At 36.6% G+C, this 27,729-nt stretch overlaps 1 protein-coding gene and 1 long non-coding RNA gene across 12 annotated transcripts in view; one reads left to right on the top strand and one right to left on the bottom strand.

Annotated features, from left to right (window-relative positions):
• The window catches only part of LOC143264111 (uncharacterized), a 404,244-nt gene that overhangs the window by 90,212 nt on the left and 286,303 nt on the right, over positions 1–27,729 (top strand). The window contains exon 3 of the long non-coding RNA XR_013037606.1: positions 25,205–25,274. This is a non-coding gene — a long non-coding RNA (uncharacterized LOC143264111). The remainder of the gene's footprint in view (positions 1–25,204; positions 25,275–27,729) is intronic.
• Rdl (Resistant to dieldrin) overlaps positions 1–27,729 on the bottom strand; it is a 181,264-nt gene that overhangs the window by 69,370 nt on the left and 84,165 nt on the right. The window lies entirely within an intron of this gene.

Raw genomic sequence — 27,729 nt, 5'->3', positions numbered from 1 at the left:
TGTTCTAATTGAAATGTAAAGCATGGAAGAAGAGAGTCCCAAATAAAGAGAATCCCAAATAATAAAGAGAATCCCAATTTCCCAACTTTCTCAAATTTCTCAATCTTCCCAAATTTCTCAAATTTCCCAAACTTCCCAAACTTCCCCAATTTCTCAAATTTTATATTTTCAAGTTCCAAAATTCTCAAATTCCATATTCTCAAGTCCCAAAATTCTCAAATACCATATACCAAAGTCCCAAAATTCCCAAAATCCATATTCCAAAGTTCCAAAATTCTATAATTCCATATTCTCAAGTTCCAAAATTCTCAAATAACATATACCAAAGTTCCAAAATTCTCAAACCCCAAAATTCCTACATTCCATATTCCAAAATCCCAAAATTCTCAAATTCCCAAATTCCCAAATTCCCAAATTCCAAAATTCCAAAATTTTCTAATTCTAAATTTCCAAATCCCAAATTTCCCAAATTTCCCAAATTTCCAAATTACCAAATTACCAAATTTCGAAATTTTCAAAAATCCCAAATTCTCAAATTTCTAAATTTTCAAAAATCCCAACTGCTCACATTATAAAATTCCCAAATTTCCAAATTACCAAATTACCAAATTACCAAATTACCAAATTACCAAATTACCAAATTACCAAATTACCAAATTACTAAATTCTCAAATTCCCAAATTACCAAATTACTAAATTCCCAAATTACCAAATTACCAAATTACCAAATTACCAAATTACCAAATTACCAAATTACCAAATTACCAAATTACTAAATTCTCAAATTCCCAAATTACCAAATTACTAAATTCCCAAATTACCAAATTACCAAATTACTAAATTCCCAAATTCCCAAATTACCAAATTACCAAATTACCAAATTACCAAATTACCAAATTACCAAATTACCAAATTACCAAGTTACTAAATTCTCAAATTCCCAAATTACCAAATTACTAAATTCCCAAATTACCAAATTACCAAATTACCAAATTACTAAATTCCCAAATTACCAAATTACCAAATTACTAAATTCCCAAATTACCAAATTACCAAATTACCAAATTACTAAATTACCAAATTACCAAATTACTAAATTCCCAAATTACCAAATTACCAAATTACCAAATTACTAAATTACCAAATTACCAAATTACCAAATTACCAAATTACCGAATTTCCAAAAATCCCAAATTACCAAATTACCAAATTACTAAATTCCCAAATTACCAAATTACCAAATTACCAAATTACCAAATTACCAAATTACCAAATTACCAAATTACCAAATTACCAAATTACCAAATTACTAAATTCTCAAATTCCCAAATTACCAAATTACTAAATTCCCAAATTACCAAATTACCAAATTACTAAATTCCCAAATTCCCAAATTACCAAGTTCCCAAATTACCAAGTTCCCAAATTACCAAATTCCCAAATTCCCAAATTACCAAGTTCCCAAATTACCAAATTCCCAAATTACCAAATTACCAAATTACCAAATTACCAAATCTCCAAATTTTCAAAAATCCCAAATTCTAAAATTTCTAAATTTTCAAAAACCCCAACTTCCTACATTACCAAATTCCCAAATTACCGAATTTCCAAAAACCCCAAATTCCCAAATATCTTAATCCCAAAATTTCCTAATCCCAAAATGATTATTGTCTGCAAGTTCCTGGGGCCCCTAAAGTTCTCTATGCGACGCTGCATAGTCGGATTTCCATCGGAAGTACATTTTCGTCTATAACTTTAAACAAGATCGCGTGTCGTGCAAACCGTCTGGCTGATTCGCGAGGATAAATTGAAAAATACTCTTTTGACGCGTACAAACGGCTGACGGGTTTTTAATGGTCAATGACGTGAAAAGGCTGCGGATAATTATATTTCACAGGGCGACGCCAGAGAAGCGTGGCTTGTCGTTGAAATATTAATCCATGGATTTTGTTTGTCAATTTGCAAACTCAATTTACCAACCATTCCTTTACTCTTTTTTCTCTGGTCACTTTCAAAACGGTACGCTTTCCGTGTTCCTATGGAGTGACGTTGCTATTCATGAAAATAATTTCTGATAATTTCATCGCCGCATAAAAGAAAAAATGAGGTCTCTGTATTTTATCAAATATGATTTCATTGAATTCAGAATCAGTGACGGGGGAGTTCTCTGTTTTCAGGGCTTTTTATTTATTGTGACACAATTGTGTTTAATTGGAGATAAATTGTGGAACATATATATTGTATGTAAATTAACATATGTACAGTTTTAAGGAATATATATTTTTAGGGTAAATTTATATTGGTAGTATATTTAAGGTAATCATTAACTTAATCATTATGTTGGTGATTTGTGTTATTTTTTTTTCAGTATTTATTTTCAAGTTTCTAGGTCTTCATATTTGCAAGTTTGTATATCTTTAGGTTAGGTTAGGTTAACATGTACTGTTGATGTACAGTTTGGGGGAATTTATATTTTTAGGGTCAATTTATATGGGTGGTATATCTAAGTTAATTATTAACTTAATCATTAAGTTGGTGATTTTTGTTATTTTATTTGTGTAATTATTTTGAAATTTCTAGGTCTCTATACTTGCAAGTTTTTATATTTTTAGGTTAGATTAGGTTAACAAATGATGTATAGTTTGGTGGAATTCATATCCTTAGGATACATTTTCATCGGAGGTATATTTAAGTCAATTATTAGCCTTGTGTTATTTTTTATTTGAGTATTTGTTTTGAAATTTCTAGCTTTGCAGATTTGCAAGTTTTAGCATTTTTAGGTTTAGATTTATAAAGTTTTACATTTTCCAACTTACAAACGTTAAAATGATAAAGTTTCTATTTTTCAAATAACAAAACTTAATAATTTTTAAGTCATTACGCGTTGAAAATAACAAGTTTCTATTTAAAAAAAAAATGTACTAGTTTCAGCATATCCCAAGATTCTCAAATCTCAAAATTTCAAAATCCCAAAAATTCTTATGTCTCAAAATCCCCTTTTCAAGTTTTCAAATTCCCAAGTTCACAAATTCCAAAATTCCCAAGCCCCAAAACTCCTAAATCCTAAAGTTCCCAAATTCTAAAATTTTCAAGTCCAGAACTCTCAAATTCCAAAATTCTCAAACTCCCAATTTTCCAAGTTCCCAAATTCCCTAGTTCCCGAATCCCCTAGTTCCCAAATTCCCTAGTTCCCGAATTCCTTAGTTCACAAATTCCCTAGTTCCCGAATTCCCTAGTTCCCAAATTCCATAGTTCCCAAATTCCTAAATCTCCAAATTCTCAAATCTTCAATTTCTCAAATCCCTAAATCTTCAAGTCTCCAAATTCTTAAATCCCCAAATTCTCAAATCCCAAAATTCCTAAATCCCCAAGTTTCCAAGTTCCCAAATTCCCTAGTTCCCAAATTTCCTAGTTCCCAAATTCCTAAATCTCCAAATTCTCAAATCCCCAATTTCTCAAATCCTTAAATTCTCAAGTCTCCATATTTTCAAATACCTAAATTCTCAAATCCTCAAATCCCCAAATCTCCAAACTCTCAAAACCTAAGATTCTCAAATTCCCAAATTATCAAAGCTCCAATTTTTTAATTCCCAAAATTTCCAAATTTCCAAATTCCCAAATTCCCAAATTCCTAAATTCTCAAATCCCAAAATTGCCAAATCCTAAAATTCCCAAATTCCTAAATCTCCAAATCATTAAATCTCCAAATTCTTAAATTCCCAAATTCTAAATTACTCAAATCCCCAAATACACAAATCCCCAAATCTCCAAAATCTCAAAATTCTCCAAAATCCCTAAAATCCCCAAAATCCCCAAAATCCCCAAAATCCCCAAAATCCCCAAATTCCCAAATCCTCAAATTTGCAAATCCCTAACTCTCCAAATCCTCATCCCCCAACCTCCAAAATTCCCAAATCCCAAAATCAGATCCCCACCCCCAAAAATCTCAACCTCCCAAAAAACCTTCATCTCACTCCCCCTCAAAAGTCCATATTCCCCAACAAACAATCTCCCTTTACCCTTTTTGGCATGTCACAAAGAAGCTTTCGCAATCGCAGATACGAAGATCTAACGATCCGCTCTCATCCTCGTTGCGATAATTTATCGTTCGCCTGTTATCTCTGCTTTTCCTGGCGGTTCTCTCCGAACCAGCCGCCATTGTAACAGTCTACGTAACGTACTCGAGCACGAAGAAGCTCGTATGCAAGGTTAGACGCATAAAATGCAGAACGACTGGGTTTGACTTAACGGGTCACCAGATACGGACTCGTTTGCCCAATCTGCTTTTCACTCGGAATCTTCAACCGATCCGATTTCGTCCGACTTTTTTCTGCGAATCTTTACAAACCTACGATTTCGGTGCACGCGGACGCGATTGGCCTTCGCTTCGTTTCGATTAAAATCGCCTCGTTCGTGCTCGCTCAAATGATAGAGCCGCGATCTTTGTCGAATGAAAGCTGATTCAGATTACCGCTAATATAAATTACCACGATAAACTTAAAACGATGTTATATCGGATGAAAGTTATATCGCTGAGGGTTGTTTGTACGTGAACTTTTAATCAAACTTCAAATCTCGTATTTTTATTCAAAGTGTACTTTGTATGTAAATGTTCTCTGGTTTTGTAATTTTAAGCTCGTGATTTTATTTAGTTGGGTAAACCTTTCTGCTGGAGAGTTTGAATACTTTTGAAGTTTTGCTCGTATCAATTTTCACTATCTGTTTTAGTGTTTATACAGCACGTGTGGACAAAAGTATTCGTACAATTGAAATATAGAAATCAAAAGAATAATTTAGAATAGAATAGAATTTGCAGAACAATAAATGCTAGCGACGACTTCTGGAAAAACGCAGTATTTTCCGACGAGTCAAAATTTAGTATTTTTGAGTCGGTAGTAAAAAGGTATGGCGGAAAGGTAATACTGAATTGGATTTTAAAAATATGCAACCGACAACGAAACACGGAGGTGAAAGTGTGATGGTGTGGGGATGTATTGCTGCTTCTGGAGGCGGTAATTTAGTAATAATAGATAAAATAATGGATAAACATTTACATTTATATATTTTAAAAGAAAATTTATAAGGTAGTGCAGATGAATTAGAATGAATTAGATTTATGAATTAAATGAATTTTATTTTTAGATTCTTCTACTTTTTTTTTTAAATCGCAAATTTCCCAAGTCCCACTTTTCCCAAATCTCAAATTTCCCAAGTCCCATTTTTCCCAGATTCCACATTTCCCAAATCCCACTTTTCCCAAATCCCAAATTTCCCAAATCCCACATTTCCCAAGTCCCACATTTCCCAAGTCCCACTTTTCCCAAATTCCACATTTCGCAAATCTCACTTTTCCCAAATCCCAAATTTCCCAAATCCTACATTTCCCAAGTCCCACTTTTCCCAAATTCCACATTTCGCAAATCTCACTTTTCCCAAATCCCAAATTTCCCAAGTCCCACTTTTCCGAAGTCCCACTTTTCCCAAATCCCACATTTCCCAAGTTCCACTTTTCCCAAATTCCACATTTCGCAAATCTCACTTTCCTCAAATCCCAAATTTCCCAAATCCTACATTTCCCAAGTCCCACTTTTCCCAAATTCCACATTTCGCAAATCTCACTTTTCCCAAATCCCAAATTTCCCAAGTCCCACTTTTCCGAAGTCCCACTTTTCCCAAATCCCACATTTCCCAAGTTCCACTTTTCCCAAATTCCACATTTCGCAAATCTCACTTTCCTCAAATCCCAAATTTCCCAAATCCCACATTTCCCAAGTCCCACTTTTCCCAAATCCCACATTTCCCAAGTCCCACTTTTCCTAAATTCCACATTTCGCAAATCTCACTTTCCTCAAATCCCAAATTTCCCAAATCCCGCATTTCCCAAGTCCCACTTTTCCCAAATCCCACATTTCCCAAGTCCCACTTTTCCCAAATTCCACATTTCGCAAATCTCACTTTCCCCAAATCCCAAATTTCCCAAATCTCAAATTTCCCAAATTCCAAATTTCTCAAATTCCAAATTTCCTAAATCCCACATTTCCCAAACCCCAAATTTCCCAAATCCCACTTTTCTCAAATCCTACATTTCCCAAATCCCATATTTCCCACATCCCAAATTTACCAAATCCCACATTTTCCAAACCCCAAATTTCCCAAATCCCACTTTTCTCAAATTCTACATTTCCCAAATCCCAAATCTCCCAAATTCCGAAACTCCCAAATCCCAAATTTCCCAAATCGCAAAACTCCCAAATCCCAAATTTCCCAAATAACAATTGTCAACACTATTATCAATTTCGCATGTGATTCTTAACCCCTTCCTGTGCAATTTATTTATTACATGCGTCGATCCGGACTATATTCAAGGCTATAAAACCGAAAAAAGAAAATTAGAATGTTGTAACTATTTTATATTCGGGAATCCTTGGGAATGCAACTTATAGCTCCTTGCACTATGCCTTATTTGTTAGGTGCGTCAGTCAGAACTGAATAATTGCAGCCACAATATTAAAACAGACAAAAGAAATTGAAATGTTATGTCAATATGTTATTATTCAATCGTTGACTATGCAAGTTATAATTCGACTTGAACTCCAAATTGAAGCGTTTTAAAAATTTGAGTAAAATTGATCCTATCGAGGTACGAGTGCGTCACGAGTCAGACTCGTTAAAATAGTGCAAGGGGATAGTATTGGTGATAAAAACGATACACGAATTAATATTCACGTTTGTCTCCATTTAACGGAATTCATCATCATTAATATTTCTTCTTACATTCGCATGTGTCGTTTCAATTTTGTTCTTTGAATTTCCTCACGTAATTTAATTGTGCATTTTGTAATCGTTCTTGAATAAATATTTTACTCGTACTATATATAATTTATTACGACACTTTATTCGACCACGGATCTCCTCGCTTTCAACAAGTTGGACCTAAATTTCAAGTTAAAGACTATTCAAAATTTGAGTAAGGTTTGTCACATTTGAGTAGTAAGCGTCTCACGAGTTAGACTCCTCAAAGTACGGGAAGAGGTTAACCTAACCACATCCGAAATATCAGTCCACATAAAAATTTAAACAATCCATGTATTAAGAGAAACTACTCAAGCACGAGGATCATACAACCCACTGATACCGCAGAACCTTTTATAATTCCCCAAGCGATTTTGAAACCATAGAACGTTCCGTAAATGTGAAATCGTTGAATTTGCTTTGCATTAATGGAACCACTCTAGAATGTAGAATTTCTCGACACATCTGAATCCAACGAAGCTTGTGAAAGTTTACGAATCCTTTGGGACCAGTAGGACTCGGGGAGTCCCTGGAGTCACTGTAATTCCCTCAGAACTTTAGAAACCATTGAAACTCCATAACATACCATAAACTATGTAAACTTCGCAAATAGTCGGAGATGTTCTAAATTGGTCATTTCGTTTGTTCATCGTGTGCTTTATAATGTGGGTAATAGCTCTTCTTCATTCGGGGATTATTAAATACTTTAGATATTCTTGGTTGATTTTTATGTGGTACACTTACTGGTATATTCATTTCAATTATTATTTTAGTGAGGTGACTGTTAATGAGTAGTGTAGTATTACTTATTTTAGTAGGAATACTGGAAAGATTGGTAGATTCTTTTTCAAGGTACAAATTTAGAAGTTTCAGAATTTTTAAATGGGTTTTGGGAGATTTTACAGTTTCAAATTTTGTAATTTTTGAACTTTCAAATTTTGAAGGTTTCAAACTCCAAATTTCCCAAATCCCAAATTGCTCAAGTTCCAAATCTCCCAAATTCCTGAATCCCTCAAATCTTAAAATATTTCAAGCTCTCCCCACCTCCAAACACCTTCCCCCAAAAACCCCTAAACTAACTCTCCAAATGCCCAAACCCCAAACTTCCAAATTTGCAAACCCCCAAATCTCCGAATCGCAAAGAGTCGAAAATCCATTCTATCGTATCCGTCGCATCGACCATTGACAAAACGAGGATCTCCAGTTGATCCGACCGAAAAAAGTCACGGTAACGTACGAAACAACGGAACGATAACTATAACCGATGCACCGAGAGAGTTAATCTGGCTGGAGCCACCATACGAGCCATCATTCTCCTATTTTTAAAAGAGATGGTCGACGGGTGCACCGGGTGGAAGTGCCTTTGACCGTACGTACGTACCTGGGGGCGATTTATTGAACAACTCCCAGAACCCGCTGTGAACTAAATCTTGCGCAACGATATCTACCAAGAACTTACTAGCAGGCTGCGATAATAGGTCAGAGGTTAGGCGTATCGATTAGACGCAGATACCCGCTCTTAGAACAAGGGTGCGAATAGCATAGCACAGTTACCAACGTGTGGATGGATACACGCTGCGTCAGGATGCAGCTACGTTCTTGTTTCGAGGATAACATCAAATCTCCATCAGTTTATATTAGATCTCGGAGGATCTGTCCTATTTCCGATGATGAGAGATTTTTAATTCTTTTGAAAGACATACAGCATTTAGTTTGAGGTGAGAATATGAAATAGGTACTTTTTTTATTAAATTTAGACTTGTGGTGTATAAATATTGTGTATTAACATTTAATAAGTACGTGTTTAAATAATAGGTTGATGTTGTTAAATGTTTTATTAACATTTAATAAATAAGTGTTTAAATAATTTATTTAATATGTTAATGTCATTAAGGGTTGCATTTTTAAAAGATGTTCCTATTTGATACTTTATGAGAAACATATACAGGGTGTCTCACAACCAGTGTAGGTCCCTGAAATGGTAGCTGACATGATTCTGAATAAGGTTTCCCTTTGCAAAAATGGGGTGTGAAGTGTCGTTTTTGAATTATTAAGGAAAAACGCGGACCAATCAGAGCGCGAGGATTACGCGTGCGCAGACGCGAGAACGGCAGCTTCGGATAACGCGTAGTTATCCAACGCGTGGTAATCTAACGCGTAGTAATGCAACGTGTGGTAATGCAACGCGTGGTAATCCTACGCGTAGTAATCCAATGCGTAGTAATCCAACGCGTACTAATACAGCGTGTGAATATCCAACGCGTAGTAATCTAGCGCGTGCATATTCTACGCGTAGTAATCCAACGCGTAATAATGCAACGCGTGGTAATTCTAAGAGTAGGAATCTAATGCGCGGTAATCTAACGCGTAGTAATCCAGCATGTGGATATCTAACGCATAGTAATCTAACGTGTGGATATTCGACGCGTAGTAGTCCAACGCGTACTAATACAGCGTGTGGATATCCAACGCGTAGTAATCTAGCGCGTGCATATTCTACGCGTAGTAATCCAACGCGTAATAATGCAACGCGTGGTAATTCTAAGCGTAGTAGTCTAACGCGTGGTAATCCTATGCGTAGTAATGCAACGTGTGGTAATGCAACGCGTGGTAATCCTACGCGTAGTTATCCAATGCGTAGTAATCCAACGCGTACTAACACAGCGTATGGATATCCAACGCGTAGTAACCTAGCGCGTGCATATTCTGCGCGTAGTAATCCAACGCGTAATAATGCAACGCGTGGTAATTCTAAGCGTAGGAATCTAATGCGTAGTAATCCAACGCGTAGTAATGCAACGTGTGGTAACGCAACGCGTGGTAATCCTACGCGTAGTAATCCAATGCGTAGTAATCCAACGCGTACTAATATAGCGTGTGGATATCTAACGCGTAGTAATCTAGCGCGTGCATATTCTACGCGTAGTAATCCAACGCGTAATAATGCAGTGCGTGGTAATTCTAAGCGTAGTAGTCCAACGCGTGGTAATTCAACGCGTAGTAATGCAACGCGTGGTAATCTATCGCGTAGTAATTCAATGCGTAGTAATCCAACATGTACTAATACAGCGTGTGGATATCCAACGCGTAGTAATCTAGCGCGTGCATATTCTATGCGTAGTAATCCAACGCGTAATAATGCAACGCGTGGTAATTCTAAGCGTAGGAATCTAATGCGTGGTAATCTAACGCGTAGTAATCCAGCATGTGGATATCCAACGCGCAGTAATCTAACGCGTGGATATTCGACGCGTAGTAGTCCAACGCGTAATAATCCTCGCGCTCTGATTGGTCCGCGTTTTTCCTTAATAATTCAAAAACGAAGCTTCGCACCCCATTTTTGCAAAGGGAAATCTTATTCAGAATCGCGTCAGCTATTTCAAGGACTTACACTAGTTGTGACATCCTGTATAAAGTTTTCTTAAATTTCACATTAAAAGTCCTATTAAAAACTGTAGTTAAACTGTGTTAAATTATAGTGTTATAAGCCACAGTTTCAATAAAATATTTAGTTAAATCTGACATTAATAACCTTGTAATATAACGAGTCATAGTAATATTACAAATTCTTCCGATATTTTCTAAAAATGATTCATTATCAAGTTATACCAATCTGAAAATCAACGCCACCGTGACATTAAGTCACTCGAGCCACTTTCTTATCGAATTCGCTCACACTTGGCTCATTAGCAACGATATTTACATAATGTCCCGTGGCTCCACATTAGGAACGTATTTCATAGAATAATTCAGTTAATCGTTATCGATCGACGTTCGAGTGGGCGAATACGAGCGTGGCATCGGGATTCTTTAAAAAACAGTGGAGAGATGAAAACAGTGCCCGGTAGTCGACGCTAATTGCGCGGAAAACGGAACCGTGAATTTGAAAGTGCCGTAAACTTGGAGGCACGGTAAATTCCGACGGATTAAATGCGCCGTGGAGTTGGCGCGGAGTCACGTGTGATTAATTTGCCCCAAGGAAAGTTTCCTTCTGGAAAACCTCGTATCGTGGTCGCATATTTTCGCGTATGTGTACCAACCGACAACAATAAACCCTTTTGATGAGAAAACAAAGGATAACATTTGAGAATTCTTATGTTCAAAAATTTTCATTTTCTAAATTCTCAAGTTGGAGATTTTTGAAATTTTTTACATAGTAAAGTTGACGAATTTTCAAATAATTTAAATGATTAAGTTGTTTAATTTTTAAACTCCCTAGTTTTCAAATTCCCTAGTTCCCGAATTCTCTAGTTCCCAAATTCTTTAGTTCTCAAATTTCCTAATTCTCGAATTTTTTAGTTTCCAAATTTCCTAGTTCTCAAATTCTCTAGTTTTCATATTCCCTAGTTCCCAAATTCTCTAGTTCCCAAATTCCATAGTTTCAAAATTCTCTAGTTCCCAAATTCCCTAGTTCCCAAATTCCCTAGTTCCCAAATTCCCTAGTTCCCGAATTCTGTAGTTCCCAAATTCCCTAGTTCCCAAATTCCCTAGTTCCCAAATTCCCTAGTTCCCGAATTCTGTAGTTCCCAAATTCCCTAGTTCCAAAATTCTCTAGTTCCCAAATTCCCTAGTTTCCAAATTCCTAGTTCCCGAATTCTTCAGTTCCCATATTCCCTAGTTCCCAAATTCTCTAGTTCCCGAATTCTCTAGTTCCCAAATTCCCTAGTTTCCAAACTGCCTAGTTCCCAACTTCTCTAGTTCCTAAATTCCCTAGTTCCCAAATTCCCTAGTTCCCAAATTCCCTAGTTCCCGAATTCCCTAGTTTCCAAATTCCTAGTTCCCGAATTCTGTAGTTCCCAAATTCCCTAGTTCCCAAATTCTCTAGTTCCCGAATTCTCTAGTTCCCAAATTCCCTAGTTCCCAAATTCTCTAGTTCCCGAATTCTCTAGTTCCCAAATTCCCTAGTTCCCGAACTCCCTAGTTCCCAACTTCTCTAGTTCCTAAATTTCCTAGTTTCCAAATTCCCTAGTTCCCAAATTCTCTAGTTCCCAAAATTACCAAATTCCAAAATTCCTGAATCCCAAATTTAAAAAATCCCCAAATTTCCAAATCCCAAAATTCCCAAACTCCAAAATTCCCCACCCAAAAATTTTGAAAAATCCGAAACATGCCTCAGCCACATAAATCCCGAATTCATCGAAACATGCGAGATATCGTCATTACGAAATTGCCAGTGCACCTTTTGAACGGTGAACTTTTCTTTTTCTCGCGATCAACATTCCCTCGGAGAAGCGTCACTCCGCCTACAGGCTCCTTTAATCAACTTGGAGTCTCGTGGTCTGTCGTTGTTAGCGCGGACGAGAAAAGGGCAGAGTGTCCTCGACGGATGACATTTTCGATCGGTCGTAATATTTGGAAGACGGTCGTCGTTCGGGATGAGTGACTGTTCGTAAGGGGACGAGCAAAGCGTGAAACGCGTGCTCGGGAAAAACAGCCTTTTGAGGGCTCGCCTCAGAAATGTCAGCTCTACGCCTACGCTTTTCTTGCTGCTCGTTCGCTAAGCCTTTTGAAAGATTATTCGCGCTCGTTTACGCTCATCAACTGCATCGCTTTTTAATTATCCTCGCACGTTCGTCGATCATCGATCCGTTTCTCGTTTGTCTGTTCGATTGTCCGATAGTGCTGCCCATTGTCTCAGGATACTTTATTCGAATCACTGCGGTGAATTCGTTAGAGATCCATTTTTATTTTCTGAGGTACATTTTTTATATTTACGAATTTGCAAATTTAGTTCCTTGTATGACGGAGTTTTTCAATTTTCGAATTACCCGTATCGAAATTTTCAATGACCAATTACTTCATCACCAAAGTACTTCATACTTTTATGTACAAAACTATAAACATAAATAATAATGTCTTTAGTAAATCTTTAGTCTTTAAGTAAATTCTTGAATTCTTGATTCTCAAATTTCTTAAAATTTTCAGGTTATTTAATACATGAATCTTTATGGTATACCAAGACCTAAATATTCAGACTCAAATTAAATATCAAACTAAAGCAAGCAAGAGCACTTTTATTCTCAAAAAAATAAGAGTACTAAAACTGAAAAATCAGAGGTTCATCACCAATGAATTTGTACTTCATCACTAAAGTACTTCATACTTTTATGTACAAAACTATAAACATAAATAATAATGTCTTTAATAAATCTTTAGTCTTTAAGTAAATTCTTGAATTCTTGATTCTTAATTTTCTTAAAATTTTCAGGTTATTTAATTCATGAATCTTCACGCTATACCAAGACCTAAATCCTCAGATATTTAATATTCAGACTCAGATTAAATATCAAACTAAAGCAAGCAAAAGCTCTTTTATTCTCAAAAAAATATGAGTACTAAAACTGAAAAATCAGAGGTTCATCACCAATGAATTTGTACTTCATCACTAAAGTACTTCATACTTTTATGTACAAAACTATAAACATAAATAATAATGTCTTTAGTAAATCTTTAGTCTTTAAGTAAATTCTTGAATTCTTGATTCTCAAATTTTTTAAAATTTTCAGGTTATTTAATTCATGAATCTTCACGCTATACCAAGATCTAAATCCTCAGATATTTAATATTCAGACTCAGATTAAATATCAGGCTAAAGCAAGCAAAAGCTCGTTTTGTCAAAAAATTATAATTACTAAAACTGAAAATCAGAGGGTAATGCAAAGATTCCTTGAGTCGAAGATTCCGATAACCATAATTCGACATCAGCGTCAGTCGAAGCACGAACCGAATCTGACGTTTCTGGTCGTATGATAATGTCGACGGTTGTCGATAGCGTCGTAACGTTTGGACACGTCAGGAGCACGTGGTAAAAGTATCTCGAGAAAAGGCGAATTTCTAGGGACAAGAGCCTAGTGTAATTGAAAGTCGCGTAAATAAGGAGCGGCCATTTCGAGCGCCTCGAATTTCAATCTCAGATATCCGAGAGCTCTTGACCCCTCGCTGTTTCTTCTTTCCCTTCATCCCGTCGCAATTGTCCTGCCTTCGGGCTCTGGGTTACCGTCTGTCCCTTCTTTTCCATTCTCTTTCGCTCTTCTCGCGAATTTACCGCCCCGAACTCTTTAGCCCCCATTCCAAACACTTCTCCGCGTTACACATTGCGACAACTTTGTCTTCCATTCCTTTGCTTGCCAAGAAACAGAGACGAAGGTGAGCCACGGTATCCAACAATTTCTCGATCGTTTCGCGAAAATCCCCTCGTACCTCTTCTCGATTTGATTTGTGGTCCGAAACGCACAGATTCCTGGCCGATTTCTTTCGTTCGCCCTCGAACACCCCCTACTCGCCGACGTCGTAATTTTGCTGGGAGAGAACCGTACTCTTCCGCTCGAGACACGGTAATATATCTCCAAGTTTTCGAATCGACCATCGTTCCTGGAACGGACTCAACTTCGAGAGCTCGAGACTGTTCCTTTTTGTTCTTATTTATAATTGCGGTATTAATGGGCGTTGTCTGCGGTCAATGTTCCAGATATTTTACTAGGATTTATATTTTAATGTACACATATATCAGATTTTTATTTTCTAATATATTTGTATATTGCAGAAATAATATTTCTCGTACTTTTAAATTGGGTCTCAGGTATTGGTCTTTTGGGTATTATTTATAATTGCGGTATTAATGGGCGTTGTCTGCGGTCAACGTTCCAGATATTTTACTAGGATTTATATTTTAATGTACACATATATCAGATTTTTATTTTCTAATATATTTGTATATTGCAGAAATAATATTTCTCGTACTTTTAAATTAGGTCTCAAGTATTGGTCTTTTGGGTATTGTTCTCAGAATTCTTTTAAAACTTTTTCAGAGGGTTATACTGTTAACTAATTAAACTTACTTTAGAATATAAAATCTGCGTTCATTATCTGATTATTGAATGTAATATATCTATCATAATGTGTCATAAATATTTAATGAATTATCCAGAGCGTTAAATGAATCAATCTGTGGCCGAGGTCGTCGACATCGATGAAGCAGCCATTTTGTAAATAATTTATTTTTGCGAATATCTCTGAAATTATGGACAAATGGTAACTATATGTGTAGGGAGAAATTGTTCAGAATATCCTCCTGGGTATCATATTTCAAGGTCATCACAATTTGATTTTTATCAGAATAACATCCCTAATAAAAATATTAAAATTATTGAAAATGTGTACCTTACTATATAATTACAAAAAAGTTCAGATTTTCTGCAAGTGGTGGAAAGTGCCGTTAACAAAGCTCTTCTGAGAGTAGAACGAATCGAGAAATATGTATTGGAAAGTGGGTTGGTGGAGAAATTTGTGTCCGAGCGATAAAAAGCATACACGCGACACCGAGCGAACCGGAAGGATGCGTCCGCGCACTTACCGGCTTCCTGGCTGTGGTCGAGCGTGTAAATCGGTGCCGAAATTAGCGTAAATCACGCTGGGAAGCGTTTCGCACACCTCTTCCAGTATTACGTATACACCAGAAAGAGATAGAACGATGGCCAGAATATAACCTGGTTTTTCGGCTGCGAGACCGGGGCTCGCTTATCATGAATAATTCATAACCGATAGCCGGTGTTTGGCAAAGGAATAAAGAGGAAGAACGTCAATCTGAGGGGCGACGTCGGGACGACGAAAAACCAAGGGGATTCCTAGCTATCGATCCGAAGACCCAATAGACGTCTTGTAGTCGATAACTTCTTAATTGCGAGGAGAGATCCTCATAAAGGGGCTTCCTTTTCAGGGACATTTGCACAACTTGCGGACGTTACCGAAACACGATTGTACCTAGTAGTCTAAGGGCTACTTCAGAACGAGGTAAACACCTGTTTAACCTTCCATAAAAATCTCAAATGTTTATCCATAGCCACAAAGCAAAGTATTAGAATGAAGTATAAAAGTGTACAGTTAGCTGCAAAGTAGACTTTCAAGTATGTGACAATTTCATATGTGAACTTCAAAATGTAAACACCTGTTTAACCTTCCATAAAAATCTCAAATGTTTATCCATAGCCACAAAGCAAAGTATTAGAATGAAGTATAAAAGTGTACAGTTAGCTGCAAAGTAGACTTTCAAGTATGTGACAATTTCATATGTGAACTTTAAAATGTGAATACCTGTTTAACCTTCCATAATCACCTCAAATGCTTAATCCATAGCCACAAAGCAAAGTATTAGAATGAAGTATAAAAGTGTACAGTTAGCTGTACAGTAGACTTTCAAGTATGTGACAATTTCATATGTGAACAAATATGTGTTAAAATGTGTATATCCTTAGATTGCAAATATTTGCAGACTCTTGCAAATTAGTCTTTCTGAACGATAGACAAAGTAACCTAAGCAATGATTCCTTGTTTTGATTTAATATGTAGTTAACATATATCTGAAAGCTGATGTATGTAGTTAACATATGTCTTATAATCCCGTTGATATATTTGCTGAAAATGCCTAAATGCTTGAACGCTTTATAGAGCAAACCCGTTAAAAATCTCCGTAACTTCGAATTTCCTGAAATTTTCTGTAAGGGTCGACGATGACGAGGGAATGTGTCGTCACGCGTGATCGGGTATTCACAAGGCGTGTATCGAGTAACCGATTCGCTGGAACGTGAGTCGATCGTTTCTGAACGTGCCCTCACCTGTTCGTTCCCTTTATCCCGGTTGCCACATAATTATCAGACGACGCCTCCATTGACGTCGTCCGATGCTATTTTCGCACGGCGACCGGTAATAAATAACGCGGGTAATGGGATCGGAAAAGCGCGTTCACGGACGCGAGGCCGATAACGAAGAAAAGCCAGGAGAAGAATTCGAAATGGAGCCGAGCCGATACCAGCAGTCATCCATCCGATCCTAACGCGACCAGATACATTTAACACGCCCCCGACCACCGATGGATCCATTTGTCACTGTCCAAATGAGTTGCTAGCCCCGTGTCCACCTATCCCTCTATCCTTTTCATACATCGCCGCTTTCGTTGGCATCGATGCGCGAAAATCTCGCGAAACGTCCGTTCACGATCGATCCGACTCCTCGGGGGATTAGTCACGCAAACTGCGCACATTCCCTTCTTTTTATTCCATGGAATTTCTATGGGTTTATCGTTCATTCAATTTTTATGACAGAGTTATGATTTTAAATTATTTTTATCATGTTGAAATTCACGAGTGTATCTTCTGTATGTTTAAACTTGCATTTTATAGTCTAAAGTTACAATTATAAGCAGGAGTTTTAACGAAATTGAATATTCGGCTCATTTATACAGCTCTTAAAATTATGACAAAGTTGTGAGAAGTTTTTGTCATAACTATTTTCCAAAATCATATATCAGTCTATTATGTAACAACAAATGTAAATGTTCCCATTAAATGTGACCTGTATCAAAATGACAAGCATTCTGAAAGGTGGACATGGCTGAGGTCATTCATCTTATTCAATGTCTTGAAGACCTACATCCACATCCACAGCTTGAAGACCTACATCCACATCCATATCTTGAAGACATACATCCATATCCACATCTACATACATATACACATCTTGAAGGTTTACAGCCACATCTACATCTTAAAAACATACAGCCACATTCTCATCTGGAGAACCTGTATCTACATGCACATCTTCATCCATAACTTGAAGACCTACATCCACATCCACAGCTTGAAGATATACAGCCACATTCACATCTGGAAGACCTACATCTACATCCACATGTTCATCCACAACTTGAAGACTTACAGCCACAACCACATCTACATACGTATCCACATCTTGAAGGTTTACAGCCACATCTACATCTTAAAAACATACAGCCACATTCTCATCTGGAAGACCTGTATCTACATGCACATCTTCATCCACAATTTGAAGACCTACATCCACATTCACATCTTAAAGACTTACAGTCACATCCACATCTTGAAGGCATACATCCACATCCACATCCATATCCACATCTTGAAGACTTACAGCCACAGCCACGTCTACATACATATCCACATCTTGAAGGTTTACAGCCACATCCACATGTGGAAGACCTACATCCACATCTGGAAGACCTACATCCACATCTACATTTTAAAAACATACAGCCACATTCACATCTGGAAGACCTGCATCTACATGCACATCTTCATCCACAACTTGAAGACTTACAACCACATTCACATCTTGAAGACTTCCAGTCACATTTACATCTTGAAGGCATACATCCACATCCATATCCACATCTTGAAGACTTACAGCCACAGCCACGTCTACATACATATCCACATCTTGAAGGTTTACAGCCACATCCACATGTGGAAGACCTATATCCACAACTTGGAGACCCACATCCACATTCACATCTTAAAGACATACAGCCACATTCACATCTGGAAGACCTACATCCACATCCACAACGCCGATAAGGCAGTTAACGAATCCTGTGACAATTTCTAACGATTCCACGCGATCGGATTGCGCCCTGTTAAACGGTGTGTTCAACGATACTCCCAACCATTTCCGTTGATTTTTAATCGAACGGAAGACAATTGGCCCGAAGTCGTAGAAAGCTGTTTGGAGGATCGCCAAAGCGGTTGCTTTCTCCGAGCCGTTTCTGTTTTAAAATTCAATTAAAATGGTCGCTGTCCCCCCGGAACACATCAGTCCCGTACATTCGGCGATGTTAGTTTAATAAAAGCACCGGTGAATTACTCTCATTGTCGGCTAACCAAGATTGGATTCCCGGCTAATTAAATGCCGCCCGCCAACTGGATCCACCTAAGGTGTATAATATACCCGTCCATTTTCGTTCACGCCCCGTCACCAGAAGCATAATTAATGCACACCGTAATACGTATACTGTGACGGGTCCACGTTGACCATCTCGTTGCTTCCCGTCCATTCTGTTTTCCGTTTGAATACATTAGAACGAGTTTGAATTGTAAATCGCTGATACGGGAGATCGGTCTCTGACGTGGAACATCGGGACGTCGCTATATTTTTTTTATATTTTCCGATGTGGGAAATTATGTTCACTGTGGTGCGTATCGATGGATGTTTTATGGGAATTCGGGGATTTAGGGATTTGGGAGATTTGGGAGATTTGGGATTTGGGAGATTTGGGATTTGGGGGATTTGGGATTTGGGAGATTTGGGATTTGGGAGATTTGGGATTTGGGAGATTTGGGATTTGGGAGATTTGGGATTTGGGAGATTTGGGATTTGGGAGATTTGGGATTTGGGAGATTTGGGATTTGGGAGATTTGGGATTTGGGAGATTTGGGATTTGGGAGATTTGGGATTTGGGAGATTTGGGATTTGGGAGATTTGGGATTTGGGAGATTTGGGATTTGGGAGATTTGGGATTTGGGAGATTTGGGATTTGGGAGATTTGGGATTTGGGAGATTTGGGATTTGGGAGATTTGGGATTTGGGAGATTTGGGATTTGGGAGATTTGGGATTTGGGAGATTTGGGATTTGGGAGATTTGGGATTTTGGAGATTTGGGATTTGGGAGATTTGGGATTTGGGAGATTTGGGATTTGGGAGATTTGGGATTTGGGAGATTTGGGATTTGGGAGATTTGGGATTTGGGAGATTTGGGATTTGGGAGATTTGGGATTTGGGAGATTTGGGATTTGGGAGATTTGGGATTTGGGAGATTTGGGACTTGGGAGATTTGAGACTTGAGAAATTTGAGACTTGAGAAATTTGGAATTTGGGAATCTCGAATTTGTAGGGATTTGGAAACTTGTAAATCTAAAAATTGAAAAAACTAAAAAATTTGATAAAAACTTGTGAATATTGAAATTTGTAACTAAATATACGAATTTGATCATCCCGAAAAAAGAATACAATTGTTTCAGTAAAAATATTCCACCATTTTCTCTTAACGTCCGATTGAATTTTAATCTCTGCACAATAATTAGCGAAAAAACAGCAAACACAAAGTAAATAACGTTTTCATTATTGTTATAGCAATTTATTCTTTATGAATATTTAACAGCTAATGAAATACCTGAAATTAAAATGTTTGACGTTCTCCATCGCTGTTCGATATTTTTCACATAAAAAGTTAACAAGTACCTACAAGAGCCAGTTAATTGTCGATAAATTAATAACTGTAAGCTTCGTGAATATTTCTTGTTGCTTCAGCAACTGTTTTGCGCCGATTAAACAAGAAAAGCATGCAGTGACGAACACGTCGATGGATATTGCTTGTTCCGAGTCACCTTTTATGCGTTTGTTAACCAATATTGACATAACAAAGCAAAACACATTGCATATTCTACTGTAATAACTCATGTCACTGTCTATATATCAAGGATAGACATTTTGACGTTACCTTAATGCATCTATGGGATTCAAGAATGACTTCAAAGAATATCTGAACAAATATTTCAAATAAAAATATTGCAAATGATAGTTGTAATGATAGTTATAAATGATAGGTATAATATGTTTTTGGTAAAAGGACTGGAATAAGTATAATTAAAATTACAGTATAATATTAAAATTATTTATGAGAATATAGTGGAATATTGTAATGAACATTTACTGGAATTTTTATAAAATTTTATAAATTTAGAACATAAATATTTTTCATAAATTTGTAGATGTAGTATTTCATGGAAAAAGTATGTAGCTACTTTGCTAATTATAACAAATGTCATTATTTTACATTCATTTTAATGACATTAGTAACAAAAGTACACATACCAGAAAAATTATCAAAAAATACTGAAACTTGTTCATCATAAGATTAATAAAAAATTAGTGTTTTAGTATGTGGTGAAAATTAAGACAAGTGAAAATACGAAAATTCATGAAGACAATAATAAAAAATTCTTTAACCTAATCCAACATAACCTCACCTAAGTGTAACCTAACCTAAACTTAATCTAGGCTAAATGTAACCTAACCTAAATGTAATTTAACCTAAACGAAACCTAACGTAAACGTAATCTAACCTTAACGTAATTTAACCTAAACGTAATCTAACCTAAACGTAACCTACCCTAGACGTAGCCTAACCTAAACGTAACATAACCTAAATGTAATCAAACCTTAACGTAACCTACCCTAAACGTAACCTAACCTTAACGTAACCTAACCTAAACGTAACATAACCTTAACGTAACCTAACCTAAACGTCGTACGTGACTTTTAGATTAAGAATAAGTTACGATCATAACAAATGAAATATAATTTATGCAATCTTTCATCTCCACAAGAGTTAATATTTTGACAAAAACACCCTAATTTATGCAATTCTTCACCTCTACAAGAGTTAACATATTGAAAAAAGCACCCTAATTTCCATAACCTAAACCAGGGACTCCAATTTTGATACATAACCTATCAAGCTAATAAAAATGGCTACAAAATCATAAATCCTGAAAAATCTCTAAAAATCGCTATTTTAACTAAAAAAAGTTTAGCACAATTTCAATCATCGGTTAATCGATACCCAGCGTAATTCACAGAAGTGACATGCACAAAAGATCATTTCAGTACCGACATTTTGTTTTCATTTCGCGCCATAAATCTCTCTCCACGGGCGTACAATTACCGATGCAGTTCTCGTCGGCGGGGTCGAAAATGAACACCGTTATCGACACAAAATCCACCTGACCCCGGTTTTCCATCGAGAACACGCGTTGACACTTTGACGCAAAAATGTATTGCGTTACCACAGCAGCTTGGGCTTTCGATTTTTCCGGAGGAAATTAAGAGACGGAAGATAAATGGAAAACCGTTCGCAAAACGGTTTACGTCATAGTTCGGTAGTTAGGATAGAAAAAAGGCCGAAGAGCGAGAGGATGACGGAGGGAGATGCAGCATCCAGCAAAAGCTTATCGACGCATCTGTGTTGAATCTGTGTGTGTGCGGGAATTTGACGTCACTGGCCACCCTCTCTAACCCTCGCCTCCCCTTCTTTGGTCGGTGTGACGCCCTCTATGTGGGTTATGACGATAGCAGGGGATACGCGGTCGGTTAACCCCTTGGCTGTGTACAGATCCGGCTGTAAGCTTGCGAAAACAGCCACGTGCACGAGCAGAAACGCATCACCCCTGGCTAACTTTGTACACTCTACGACTCTCTAGGGAAAAGCGTGATGTAGGGAAATGTCCTGTACGCTAATCGCTCCTTTCGAGCAGCTGGATGCTTTCGTCTTCCTAACTTTGGGGATTTTGGGATTAGGATGCTTGAAAAATTGCAATCTGGGCACTGGGGAGGGACTTTGAAATTTTGGAAATTTAGGGGCAATTTAGGACGTTATTTGACAGTTTAGGTTGGGATTTTGGAAATATCTGAATTTTATTGGGTGGAAATTGAAGGGTGCAGTTTTGGAAATTGTGGTGGTTGGATTTTTAGAGATTTTTAGAGTTGGCAAATTGGTGTTTGGATATTAGAGAGTTCAGGGTTTAGGAATGTGGGGATTTAGGGATTTAGACTTTGGGGGATTTATGGATTCTGAAAATGTGAGAATTTTGGGGGTTGAAAATTGGGGGATTGGAGATTTGAATTTTTACAGATTTTTAGAATTGGCAAGTTGGAGATTGGAGACTAGAGGGTTTGGAATTTAAGGACGTGGGGAATTAGGGATTTGGTACTTTAGACTTTGGAGATTTTATGGATTCTGGAAATGAGAGAATTTTGGGGGTTGAAAATTTGGAGATTTGAAATTTGATTTCTTGTAGATTTGAATTTTTGCAGATTCTGAGTTTGCAAGTTGGAGTTTGGATATTAAAGAGTTCAGAATTTAGGAATGTGAGGATTTAGGGATTTGGTGCTTTAGAGTTTGGAGATTTTATGGATTTTGGAAATGAGAGAATTTTTGGGGTTGAAAATTTGGAGATTTGAAATTTGAATTCTTGTAGATTTGAATTTTTGCAGATTCTGAGTTTGCAAGTTGGAGTTTCGATATTAGAGAATTCAGAATTTAGTAATGTGAGGATTTAGGGATTTGGTGCTTCAGACTTTTGGGAATTTATGGATTCTGGAAATGAGAGAGTTTTGGGGGTTGAAAATTTGGAGATTGGAAATTTGAAATCTTGGGATTTGGATTTTTACAGATTTATAGATTTGGCAAATTGGAATTTTGATATTGGGCGGTTCAGGATTTATGACTGTGTAGATTTAGGAATTTAGAGATTTTGGAAATATCAGAACTTTATTGGTTGGAAGTTGCGAGGTGGTTCGGAAATTCTGGTATTTTTATTTTTACAGATTTTGAGCGTATTTATGGATTTTGGAAATGTGAGAATTTTGAGGGTTGAAAATTGGGAGATTGAAGATTCGAAATCATAGGGATTTGCATTTTTAAGGATAACCCCAGCAAATTGGAATTTTGATATCAGCTAGTTTGGAATTTGGCAATTTCTGAATTTAGTGCTTCAAAAACGTGGAAGACAGGGAATTTTAATATTAGAAAATTTAATCGAAATTAATCGAGGTTGAAATCACAAAAATTTGAAGATTTTAGTTTTAGAACATGTAGAAACTCTCAGAAATTCAGGATTTGAAAATATTCAAATTTAGTTTAACTTAGATTTAAAGAGTTAATAATTTAGAAATTTATTAAGAAACCTTAAGAATAGAGATCTGATAGAGAAATCTAGGTTATATCGGTATTTAGATATGGAAATCACCGAAGTATGAGGATTTGGGTGGTATAGGAATCTCGATGTGGAGATCTAGCTGCTGTAGGTAACTATGTGGATGATACAGGAACCTTGATAACATAAACAATGTGATACAATCTAGGTGATATTGCCATTTAGGTTATGCAGAAATTTAGATACGCAATATGGGACTTCAGATGAAATAGGAACCTAGGTGATTTGGTACAGAGATCTATCTGATAAATTTAATCTGAAATTTACGTGTGAAGTGTGGCTCTGAAAACTCTCAATATTCTCAATAAACTCTCACGTCCATTTTGATTATTAGATTTATAAATATGAACATGTGTCATCTTGGGAGATTGAAGAATCGAAAATTTAAAAACTTAGTAACTTGAAGATTCGAAGATTTACAAGTTTAGAAACTTTAGGATTCTGAAGGATAAGATTTGGGAATTTTGGAATTTTAGGATTTCAAGATTTGGAAATTTAGGAATTTTAAGATTTGGAAATATAGAAATTTCGAGATATTCAAATTTAGCAAGATAGAAATATGTAAATTTGCATATTTGAAAATGTGAGAATTTGGAAAATTGAAGATTTGCAAGTTTAGAAAGTTTAAAGATTAAGAAATTGAAAAATCTAAGATTTGGTGACTCAAAACTTAAGAACTCCGAAGTTAAAAAATTTAAATCCTGGCGAAACGAAGTCGCATTTTTCCACATTTTTGAGAAGCAAATATCTACTGTCCTTGTCTCTCCTAACCAAAATACCATGAGATAAACGAAGATCGCCGGAGCTTATCAATTTTTCACCGGAGGCCTCAAAAATCCCCAAAAATAATATTCGGAGCGTTCGATCACCCTTGAGAAACAATAACGGGCCACTATAGTGGCGCTACGTAATCTACGATGACATTCGCGAAAGCCACTATAGTGAACCGTCGTACAGAGAGATGGTTGAGAGAGCCACTATAGTGGAATGTTGGACAGAGAGATGGTTGGAAGAGCCACTATAGTGGATTGTTATATAGAGAGGTGGTTGTGAGAGCCACTATAGTGGATCGCTGTATAGAAAGGTGGTTGGGAGAGCCACTATAGTAGATCGTCGTACAGAGAGATGTAGCGAAAGCCACTATAGGGGACCGTCATAGAGAGAGATGTTGTGAAAGACACTATAATGACGCTACGTGGCGTTTGTATAACAAAATGGTCGCGAAAGCCAGTATAATGGCGCTATGTGGCGTTTGTACAACAAAATTGTCGCGAAAGACACTATAGTGGACCATCGTAGTGAGAGATGTAGCAAAAGCCACTATAATGGCGCTACGTGGCGTTTGTACACCAAAATGGTCGTGAAAGACACTGTAATAGCGCTACGTAGCGTTTGTACAACAAAATGGTCGTGAAAGACACTATAATAGCGCCACATGGCGTTTGTACAACAAAATGGCCACAAAAGCCACTATAATGGCTACTACAGGTTACTCCCGCCATTTTGATTCATTTCATCCGAACTGTAACATCACAAATGTCCTGTAAGACTCTTGCATAGCTACCAAAAGCAATCATCGAGTTAAAAACGAACAAACGCGAATTCCAAGGCCAGTCGAAGCGTGGTATAGTCGTAATTGGAAAAGATACGTCGACGATAGGGGGACAAGAAAGAAATTGGATAACGGTCGAGCTTCCAAGGGGACAAGGAAAAAGCTAATCTATTCGTTTTGCATGTTCAAACTATTCCGCTCGACTTTCCGTAGCCGTTTGTCGACAAGAGAAGAGGTTGGCTTCGTGTAATCCTCCTTTCATTCGTGTTTCTTGTTTCAGAACGGCTTAAGAACGGACATGTAGCCAGAGTGTCGTCGCCGCTTTCCAGCCAACCACTTCCGGTATTTAGGTAGGTGAAATTCGCGGACAAATGTAAGAAACCCTAGGGAACCTTTTGCATTCGATTTTTGCTGTAATGAGAGCAACTATGAAAATTTGTAATTGATAAGTTTGATTTGGTTGAACTTACTGTTTTTTTAGTAGTTGCTGTTATTGTTTGGTTAACTATGTTTATGACGTGTATGAATTTATTATTTGTTCATTAACTCTTTGAGGCACAGGATTTCAGATCAAAAATAGACCTATGTTGCACAGGAATTTTATCGGGTTTTAAATGAAACAAAATTGGTATATTTTTATTAATAGAGCTATAACAATATGTAAACATGTAACTGAATAGTAACAATTAATTAAATTTTTAAGAATATACAACATAAACAATCAAGAAAAATTGCATACACTACAAGTTGTATGGTGGGACAAATGAAATCCCACTATACTTTCATCATTTGCAAACAAATTTTACCATTGATTTATATTATAAAAATCGTTACTCGCTTATGAACTAATTTTTATAGAAATTAACTTACCTCTGCGATTTTTAACATGAAACTAAGAAAAAAATGTGAGTGCAATAAACCTTCCGTTTATAACAATTGCTCAGCCGGTAACTGCATGTTGAATGTTGCTAACACAATGAATACATTTGTAACATTATTTGAAAACATTACCAACTGCTTTACGTAAATAAGGCGAAATATAAACCTATGCACATGCAGCTACTGCAAGATTTCTTGTAGTAGGGACTAAAAATGGCGGGACTGAAAATGTCCCACCATGTCGTGAAATACATCAAAAAGGCGGGACACTTTTAATCCCACCGTGCCCCAAAGAGTTAATTGCTAACATTGTCAATTTTAGTATGTTTATACATCGCATGTATGAATTTGTTTGAACTTATTATTTCTTCATTAATTGCTAACATTGTCAATTTCAATGTGTTCATACGTCACATATTTACATGAATTTGTTTGAACTTATAATTTCTTCATTAATTGCTAACATTGTCAATTTCAATGTGTTCATACATCACATATGTATATGAATTTGTCTGAACTTATTATTTCTTCATTAATTGCTAACATTGTCAATTTCAATGTGTTCATACATCACATATGTATATGAATTTGTCTGAACTTATTATTTCTTCATTAATTGCTAACATTGTCAATTTCAATATATTTGTACATCACACGTATGATTTTGTTTGAACTTACTATTTATGTATCATTAGTTGCTGCTATTATTTATTTGACAGTGTTTATACCTAATAAACATTGTATAACTATAGACTTAATTATACATTGTAATTATTTAGTTAGTTCAAATAATTTTAATTAGTTTAATTGTGTTAAAGTGAATGGTAATTTTCCATGGTTTTAAACAAACCATGTTATCACTTAAATTGTTATATGTCCCTCTTCCGTATTGTTTTCCATTGTTAACCTTTTAGTTGCAAATTAAACTAGAAGAAATAACACTGTATAGTGATGGTGGTTGGAAATATATCGCCCATGCAGAGCATCGTTCCGAAAGGGATTTCTTACAAGCTTGAATGCTTGCATTGCAAATAAGAATAGTACAGGAGGAACGAGAAAGAGATTTGGAAAAGGATTCCGTTGTTTTATCGCGGAGACGAATTTTTGGAGTGCAATTTCTGTGGTTGAGAGAGAAAGAGTTATGGCTGATTATCAGATTTGAGTTGTGGGAAAAGAATATGTTTAAGAATTTTTGTATTTACAGATTTATTTTACCTGTTCATGAGTTTGCGAATTGGAAAGTTTGTAAGTTTAGGAATTTAGGAAATAATGTTTGGGGATTTAGAGATTTAGAAATTTGAAAAATAGGGAAATTGTGAAATTGGGGAATTGAGAAATTGAGAAATTGGGAAGTTGGGAAATTGTGAAATTGGGTGATTGAGGAATTAGGAAATTGGGGAATAGGGGAATTGGATAACTGGGAAGTTGGGAAATTGCGGAATTGGGGAATTAGGGAATTGGGAAATTGGGAAATTGGGGAATTAGGAATTGGGAAATTGGGGAATAGAGAAATTGAGAAATTGGGAAATTGGGAAATTGGGAAATTGGGAATTGGGAATTGGGAAATTGGGGCATTGGAAAATTGGGAAATTGAGAAATTGGGGAATTAGAAATTGGGAAATGGGGGAACTGGAGAATTGGGAAATTGGGAAAATGGAGAATTGAGAAATTGAGAAATTGGGAAATTGGGCAATTGGGGAATTGGGGAATTAGGGAATTAGGGAATTGGGAAATTGGGAAATTGGGGAATTAGAAATTGGGAAATTGGGGAATTAGGGAATTGGGAAATTGGGAAATTGGGAATTGGGGAATTGGGGAATTGGGGCATTGGGAAATTGGGAAATTGGGAAATTGGGGAATTAGAAATTGGGAAAGGGGGGAATTGGAGAATTGGGAAATTGGGAAATTGGAGAATTGAGAAATTGA

This window comes from Megachile rotundata, chromosome 3 (genome assembly GCF_050947335.1).
Source record: "Megachile rotundata isolate GNS110a chromosome 3, iyMegRotu1, whole genome shotgun sequence".
Classification (NCBI taxonomy): Eukaryota; Metazoa; Arthropoda; class Insecta; order Hymenoptera; family Megachilidae; genus Megachile; species Megachile rotundata.
Note: the sequence above shows the minus strand (reverse complement) of the source record. Positions and strands in the feature narration are given on the sequence as shown.